Source organism: Somniosus microcephalus, chromosome 21 (genome assembly GCF_052327205.1).
Source record: "Somniosus microcephalus isolate GS21.2 chromosome 21, FLI_Smic_1.0, whole genome shotgun sequence".
In the NCBI taxonomy this organism is placed as follows: domain Eukaryota; kingdom Metazoa; phylum Chordata; class Chondrichthyes; order Squaliformes; family Somniosidae; genus Somniosus; species Somniosus microcephalus.
The window spans coordinates 48,993,144-49,002,489 of record NC_141007.1 but is presented as its reverse complement, the minus strand read 5'-3'; the positions used below and the strand labels follow the sequence as shown (position 1 = coordinate 49,002,489).

The following is a 9,346-nucleotide window of genomic DNA, read 5'->3' as shown; positions in this document are numbered from 1 at the left end:
CTAAGTTGCATCTGCCAAAATCCCACTTAGCTCATGAACTTACCACCGCCATCCCCATGTAAAAGACATGAGTTTCCTGCATTTACACCAGTTCTGAACAGGCATAAATTTATACCTAACATTTTAGGTGCAGCAAGACCCAAAGTCATTATTTCTGGTGCTTTATAGCACTTTTTAAAGACCAAGATGGATAATTAACATACTTTTGTATTATTCAGGCTTCTTTGTACAGTCCAAGATAAGAAAATCATGTTTTCTATAGTCGCGGGAGAGGGACAAACCATGAGCCCTGGACCCTGTAACTAAGGACCAACATTTCTTCTCATCAGGATTTGATTTGGACGGCACTTTTTTCACAAAACAAATTGAATAGCTGTGAGCTTGATGGCTGCTGTGGAAGTCTCTCAAGACGAGCTAGCAGGAAAAAGGTCCCTCTCTCACTATATTGTTCAAGGGAAATCAAAGCACTTCTAAACTGTCAGGATTCTGCTTAGATTTTCTCCCATCTCCCTGAAGATTAATTAGCCAAACATATCCACATGGGAAGACCAATGAATACTCTACCACTAGACCACCATGGAAGATGAATGCTTACTCTGTCAATAAGATAGTAGAGAATGGATCTCCTTCACAAATAATAAATGTACAATCATTTTTTTTTATTACAAATTACCTTCGTTTCTGTAACTCCATCTACCAGTCTAACAAAGTTATTTAACAACTATTGACCTAACCCTAACTAATTATGCCCTGTATTTGGCTAGTGACTTGCAGCTATGTACAGGACTTTAGCAGCAATGAAACACCACTCACAGCTAGTAGAAGGCATCATTAATATAAGGTGAGATGCACCGTGTCTATTTATCGTCCTCTTCCACTATGAGGCAACCAATGAAAGCAAGCTGGCCGAGAATCACTGCAAAATGGGGAATGGTGAAATCCAATGACTATCAGTCCTGACACAAATCTGGGAAGGATTTGCTTTAATGGCTAATTGGACATGCAGAACATTCCAGCAGTTCATATCCGTCTTTTGCTTTGTTTCAAATGTCTTGTTTCTTGTTCTTAAAACTACTGGTTGTTTTTCCATAAACTGAACTACAGTTCAAATGAGTAGTAAATTATTCAGCTATCAGTCAGCAAAAGCACACAAACAGCACTACTGTGTGATTGCCTGAATAATGCTGAATGTATTTTCCTACACAGCTAAAAATGATTCTGCAGAAAAACGACTAAACTATCTCTGTAATGCAAACAGCCTCATTCAGGGTCATGTATCGATCTACTCAGGCCAGCGTATTCCCAAAGGAATAGGTTTCTATTCTTCTCTGCTTGGAACCTTTGGCACCTTTTGAATAGGAATGATATTGAAGAGTGAAACACAACCCCGAACCCTTTGAGAGAACAAACCAGTCTGCGGTGAGGTGGAAATGAATAACAGGATACATAGCAGAAAAATGAATGTTTGAAAGACCCAAAAGGTATTGTCCATTCTTAGAAAACACAGACAGTAAAATATTTTCTTTGGTACGACAGTTGGCAATGTAAGATTCTCATTATGATCACTAGCCAGGCCAAGATAGTCCGACATCAGGCAGTGCAGAGGTACTAGTGAATCAGCTAGATTCTATATGGCTCAAATAATACTGTTGTAAAATGCAGTATGGAAACATAGTACAATCAGATCTGATAATGTGTGTTCTATAAGACATGTAAATCATGTTATAGGCTGGCATATGTCATTTAGTTTATATAGTCAAATTATTTCTTGGAATTAGATGTGTGTCCCCTGTAGTGACTTACACAACATTTAATGACAGATGAGTTCAGTCAAGGTCAGTTTGGATGTGATTGACTATCCCCAGTTCGAGGAAAATACATTTACTTTATTGTTTCCTTTACGATGGATTTGCCTGCCTTTTCCCTCTTGTTGTAAACTGCTCAACACCATGCATTCTTTTTCAGCTGGGAGAGTGGACAGTCTGGGTGATGCAGTCTCCTTGGCCACTGCCAACGATACTTCATGATCTTTTAGTAGGAGGTGCGGTTCTGATGGGGGAACCAGACCATGTCCTCCGCTCCATCTAGTGGCTTAATGAAGAACTAGTGAAACTCACCCAACTGAAGTAAGCAATTTCAGGCGGAAGGCCACCCTCGACTCATGAGTTGTGACCTTTTGGTTGGGTGTCAAGCACTCAAAAGTTCCACTTGTCAGGCCAGACCATGTAAGGATGAAGGTTAGTGTTTGTGAGATTTCACTTTTTTTTAAAAGAGTATACTGGGTGCATTGTACACGCTGCATTTCAAAAGCAATGCTCGCTTGAAATAATCCCAGACTGTCAATGAACAGCTATCAACAATGCAAGAACTGTATAGGTAATGGACAGCTGTTAATGACGTGCAAAAGCTATATATATATATTATATATATAGTGACTGCAATCAGTAATGTAAAAAAAAAATAGTACATACATTCAACAGTGTAAATCAGAATAAGTAATACATACAACCGACATTGGCAAAATCTATATATGTAATTGACAATCAGCTCTGTGCATGAAATTAATGGCACAAACCATTCAGAAAAGGTTATCCAACCCTTACCCAGCTTAATAAACAAGAATTCACATAATTAACAGTAGCAATCCTGTGACCAGTACTTTAACCCTTAACTTACTGCAAAAGCAAGATTTTCATCTGATTAGTATAACTAACATTAACCAGGTCGGCGGAAATGGGGCGGGTTTTGAGTCAGACACCCGTTTTACACCACGCCCAATTTTGACTTCAATGGGGTGAAAAATGGGGAGCGTTTCAAAATAGGTGTTCGACCCGCCGGGTGGATTAGGTTAAAATCACAGCCTGTGATATTTCCTTTACTGGGTAAACAGGAACTCTATATGGCAGCCACAACTAATGCCGTGACTAGTGCTTTATTGGACAGACAATAATGATTGATAAAAGTAGCTAAAGGGGAAATGTGTTCCACTGAACTGTTGCATAACCCTAATGTTAATAAGGGAGATTTTTATCTAATTACTGGTGTCTCTGAGTATCCCTTGTTATTATCCTCTATGCTTTAAAACTGCTTTATAAAAGCAACCTGAGATTAGACATTTTATATAAGTGTGCCCTCCGCTGATATCACAAACCAGGAATAATGGATAGGAACAATGGGCTGTGAGCAGCTTTTCTAACCAATAACAGGTTATGTGATGTCACATCAAGGGAGTGCTACATAAAATGTCTGCTTCTAGGCTCCTTCTAACCAGCTGTTTGAGACACCAATAATCAAACAGATATCCCTTTAATGCATTTAGGATTATGTGAAAACTCAGTGGAACACCCTTCCTCTTTAAATAACAGGAATGAACAATGCAGACTTACACAGTATGTTACAGGAAGTAAGTCTATAAAAAATGTCATCAGGTCACATGCATATAACTATAGCAGGCAGGTTACAGTTTTCCAGAAGGCATATCATTTTTAATATTGCTAATAATCCAATTAATGTCATATTTACTAGAAGTGCCATGAACTTTGGTCTTGTAGGAATTTATAATATTTCAGATGGAAAATAAATTAACACTTCATCTTTAGCAATAGCAACAGTATTGTCAACTTTATAAATATATAAAACAGAACAGGCAAACTATTCTAGATGTATCTTACCCTATAGATTATTAGAGTCTTATGCTGAAAATGGCATGAATGTCCCCTGTCCCAGCACTCAGGATTCTGCAGAATAAAAAAAGAAGAGTTGTTGACTCAGGGTTGAAATAACATGAGATTTGGGTAAAAAAAACAGACTTCCAATGACAACAGACTGAACTGAAGGGCAATGTCTTCAGGTCATTTCCATCCATTTGCTGTTTGCAATGCACACCAATGTTTTTCTTATTACATCTGGGAAAACACATTTCATAGAATCATACAGCACAGAAGGAGGCCATTCAGCCCATTGTGCCTGTACCAGGCTCTTTGAAAGAGCTATCCAATTAGTCGCACTCCACTGCTCTTTCCCCACAAACCTGCAGAATTTTTTCAATTAAATATCCAATTCCCTTTTGAAAGTTGCTATTGAATCTGCTTCCATCACCCTTTCAGCCAGCGCTTTCCAGATCCTAACAACTCACTGCATTAAAAAATTCTCATATCTCCCCTCTGGTTCTTTTGCCAATTATCTTAAATCTGTGTCCTACCATCCTGTCAGTGGCAACAGTTTCTCCTTATGTATTCTACCAAAGCCCTTCAAAATTTTCAACACCTCTAGTAAATCTCCCTCTTTTCTCTGCTCTAAGGAGAACAATCCCAGCTTCTCTAGTCTCTCCACATAACTGAACTCTCTCATCCCCAGTATCATTCTAGTAAATTTCCTTTCCAAGGCTTCCTAAAGTGTGGTGCCCAGAATTGGACACAATACTCCAGCTGAGGCCTAACCAGTGATTTATAAAGGTTTGGCATAACTTCCTTGCTTTAATACCCTATGCCTCTATTTATAAAGCCAAGGATCCCGCTTGCTTTTTTAACAGCCTTATCAACTTGTTCCGCCACTAAAAGGCATTGGTCAAGCAGTTGGGTTTTTACAACAATCTGACAGCTTCATGACCACATTGTCGCCAGTTTTTTTTATTTCCAGATTTTTTAAACTGAATTCAGATTCAAATTGTAAAATTCACGCTCCCTGGATTACTAGTCCCGTAACATAACCAGTACGCTACCATACCCTTGGATGTTTCTGTAAGTGCAAGCATGCTTTCTATGGAATTGCAATTTTCAAAATCAAAATGTCATCATTAGACAATTTTCACCACGTCTGGGGCTGCTCAAATAACTTGTGTTTGGAATTTCTGCTTCTTCGAATTATAAAAGGTACAGGAAACTTTCGATTTACCAGCACCTAAATAATCGGAAATCGCGGTTAACCGGCAAAATTCAGGAGTAGGTTCAGGTAAGTTTTATTACTTACCTTCCTCAATCTGTTGCTGTGCAAGGGTGTGGCTGCAGCTGTTGCTAAGCTACAGAGACGCTTGGAACTTGTGGCCATTGTTCTGAACCTGTTGCTAAGCAACAGGGTTTGTTGCTTTATACGGAGCTCTCAGCTCTCCGTATCTTTTACCATAGCTTTCGATTATCCGGAATCTTTGATGAACCGGCACCACGTCGGTGCCGGATAAAAAAAAGTTTCCTGTATTCTGATCTAATAGAACTATCTATTGTAACGTAAAATCCAGAAACATAACAAATAATTAAATGTTTTCTAATTGACAACATTCTTTGAATAAATTACAAAAGCACATTTTGTTTAATTTTGTTGATAAACTAGTGAAAGTAAAATATAAAATGAATTTCCGACCTATACATTGGGTGGCTCTCTATAGACCACATAGTCCTCGTACAGTGTCTGCCATGGCCCAGTGGGTGGCACGCTTGCCGCTGAATCAGAAGGGGTGGGTTCAAATCCAAATCCAGAGACTTGAGCACAAAAATCTAGGCTGACCTTACCACAACTATATAGGGCCCTGTTGAGACCACACCTGGAGTATTGTGCACAGTTTTGATCTCCTCACCTAAGGAAGTTTAGAAGAATGAGAGGTGATCTCATTGAAAGATAAAAGATTTTTACAGGGCTTGACAGGGTAGATACAGGGAGGATGTTTCCCCTGGCTGGGGAGTCTAGAACCAGGGGTCACAGTCTCAGAATAAGGGGTCGGCCATTTTGGATTAAGATGAGGAGAAATTTCTTCACTCAGAGGGTGGTGAATCTTTGGAATTCTCTACCCTAGGGGGCTGTGGAGGCTCAGTCATTGAGTATATTCAAGACAGAGATCGATAGATTTTTGGATATTAAGGGAATCACGGGATATGGGGATAGGGCAGGAAAGTGGAGTTGAGGTAGAAGATCAGCCATGATCTTATTGAATGGCGGAGCAGGCTCGAGGGGCCAAATGGCCTACTCCTGCTCCTATTTCTTATGTTCTTATGAGGGAGTGCTGCACTGTCAGAGGTGCCGTCTTTCGGATGAGACGTTAAACTGAGGCCCTGTCTGCTCTCTCAGGTGAACATAAAAGATCCCATGGCTCTATACCAAAGAAGTGCAGGGGAGTTATCCCCGGTGACCTGGCTAATATTTATCCCTCAATCAACATCACTTAAAAAAAACATATTATCTGGTCATTTTCACATTGTTGTTTATGGGAGCATGCTGTGCGCAAATTGGCTGCCGCGTTTCCCACATTACAACAGTGACTACACTCCAAAAGTACTTCATTGGCTGCAAAGCACTTTGGAATGTCCTGAGGTCATGAAAAGCACGATAGAAATGTAAGTCTTTCTTTTTTTCTCATTTACATACAAAGGCTTAGTCAACAGGTTTGTCTTGTATACATTATTTAGGTTTGGTACACGCTACATGTTTATTATCTAGATATTACTTAGATTTGCTACAGTTCACATATTCATCCTCTGCGTACTACTTAGGCTTCATATAGTCCAAACCGTTGTCATTTGTTTCTTGCTCCATTAGAAAAGACAAATGCATTTTCTGAACGTAATGCACCTTAGTAACAGAGTTTGACTAAAAGCTTTCTAATAAACAGGAAGAGAGTGTCTCCCAACAAGGTGTACATTTTACGATTCTCCTGAATTATTTATTTGCAGCGTTCAATGACTACTTTCATACACGAGCATTATTGTGCAAGTTAACCAGTTTCTCATTGCAAATACCCATGACTGGATACTGTAAGAATGTTCTTAAGGAATGATATCCCTCAAGTGGCAATAGTTAGTGATGCAATCATTCATTAATTCTATCACCATCAGCTTGTTATTTTTAAAAATTTAATGACTGGTTGATCAGCACTCCTGTTACCTAAATACCGCTGTCATTCTTCAGATGGCAGACTGAGCATACAGTGAGGCTTTCAACCCACGTACAACCTGACTCGAGCAACGTCTGGGACAGGAGCCGTCGGTTCACTATCACATCACTCAAGCTGACCTGGACAGAGGCAACAGAAAATGCTGCAAACACTCAGCAGGCCAGGCAGCATCCGTGGAGAGAGAAACAAGAGTTAACGTTTCAGGTCTGGGACCCTTCATCAGAATCTGAAACGTTGGGCTGGATTTTCATTGAGAAGTCGGGTAGGAGGCGGGACTACAACATTTGGGGTTGTAGTCCCGCCTCCATCGCGTTCTAGCCAACCCACGCAATTTAGACTTGATTGACCTTGTTGAGCCCGCCCAGCGGGCTCAGCAGGCCAATTAAGGGCCACCCGGCAACAGGTGACGTCACAGATTGAAATTTCATGTCAAGACCTTTTGACAGATGAAATATTAGCGTTCGACAGCTGTTTGAAGCTGTCAAACACTGACAATCGGTACTCCTGTGGTAAAACCACCAAGGAACTCCTGTACAAGTGAATAACTGTCTTTAAAGCAATGTTACAGCACCTAGGTCCGTTTGCTGAGAGTAAACAAGCTTTCTGTAAAAACCCTGAAATAACGCGATGACGTCATCACGTTGGTCACGTGGTGCCCCGAGTGGCGGGAAACGTGACGACGTCATGACGTCAGAGGTGGGCGGTTCTAAGTTCAGTCCTCGTGGAACTAGCTACTGTACAGACCTGTTTGTGATTTCTCCTGCATATTTTGTTTTGTTCATCAGTTTAATTAAATTCGGTTAATTTACTGAACTGACTCGACCTCAGTGATTTAGATAGGAATCCGTAGATTCCTACATTGGTGACCTCGAAGCTTCGCGGACGATTTTCGCGGAGGCAAGCTCAAGAACAAGATGGATGTAAATGCAGCGAGTTTGAAGCGCCCTCAATTTTGGGAACAACAGGCAGCCTCCTGGTTCGTTCAAGCGGAGGCTCAGTTCCAACTGCGAAACATAGTGCTGGATCAGACCCGTTACCTTTATGTGGTCTCCGCACTGGACAGCTCGACAGCTTCCCGCATTATCAGCCTGCTGGAGACCCCGCCCGTGGAAAACAAGTACGAAACGCTCAAGGCGCGCCTCATGCAAGTATTTGGTCTCACAAAGGCGGAACGCGCACGTCGTTTGCTCGCACTCCCCGGGTTAGGCAATGCTAAGCCTTCCGAGTTGATGAGCCACATGCTCACCCTCCTCGGTTCTGAACCGCAGTGTTTTATATTTCGCGAACTGTTTCTGAGTCAGCTCCCTGCGCAGGTACAAGCGGCCCTGGCCAGGTCGACGACTACGGACGGTGTGGCGCTCGCGGCCGAAGCCGACACCATTTACGCGGTGATACAACAGCATTGTGCCACCTCGACGCGCCCCGCCTCCAAGAACCCCGCCTCGGCACCTCCACAGACCGGCCTTTGCTACTACCATGCCCGTTTCGGTCAGAAAGCCAGATGCTGCCGGCCACCGTGTAAATTCGTGCCATCGGCACCGCGAAAGCAGCAACATCGATTGCGAGACCGGAAGGGAAGCCCCGAGGTCGGTTTCGCCTCCACAATGATAGTTGGTGATTCCGGGAATATCGGAGTCGTTCCGACAGGATTGTCCGACCTCCTCTGCGATTGACTTTGATGATTAAAGACACTTCTGGGGGGGGGCGCATGTGGTAAAACCACCAAGGAACTCCTGTACAAGTGAATAACTGTCTTTAAAGCAATGTTACAGCACCTAGGTCCGTTTGCTGAGAGTAAACAAGCTTTCTGTAAAAACCCTGAAATAACGCGATGACGTCATCACGTTGGTCACGTGGTGCCCCGAGTGGCGGGAAACGTGACGACGTCATGACGTCAGAGGTGGGTGGTTCTAAGTTCAGTCCTCGTGGAACTAGCTACTGTACAGACCTGTTTGTGATTTCTCCTGCATATTTTGTTTTGTTCATCAGTTTAATTAAATTCGGTTAATTTACTGAACTTACTCGACCTCAGTGATTTAGATAGGAATCCGTAGATTCCTACACTCCAAGTTAATTCCTTCCTCTCAGGATGAATTAGAGATCTCCCTGGAACAGAAAGCTGAATGCTGCAATTTTTGACAGCTCGCAGCCATTCTGCTTTCTGTGCCGGTGAGATGAGGGACTCCCAAGACCTGAAGAAAGGAAGGCTGTAAAGGTATGTAAAACTTATTTAACACTTTACACACACCAAACACACTTACCTTTGCACTCATGCACCTATTACTCACCTGAACACCGGACATCTCGACCCCTCCAAGCCCTTCATCCCGACGGTCCGCCTCCTGTAACTTGGCGTGGTTTGGAACCATCGGGAATCCCACACTTCAACATTAAAAATAGGGATTAGGCTAAAAACTGCCTGTTAACTACCTGTTAACAGGCAGTTAATTGGCACTAATCCCCTTC

The 9,346-nt window shown here is 42.1% G+C and overlaps 1 long non-coding RNA gene across 1 annotated transcript in view; it reads right to left on the bottom strand.

The window, feature by feature from the left end:
• Positions 1-3,578: 3,578 nt before the first annotated feature.
• Positions 3,579-9,346, bottom strand: part of LOC147102774 (uncharacterized) — a 638,572-nt gene continuing 632,804 nt past the window's right edge. Inside the window, exon 3 of the long non-coding RNA XR_015073098.1 lies at positions 3,579-3,737. This is a non-coding gene — a long non-coding RNA (uncharacterized LOC147102774). The remainder of the gene's footprint in view (positions 3,738-9,346) is intronic.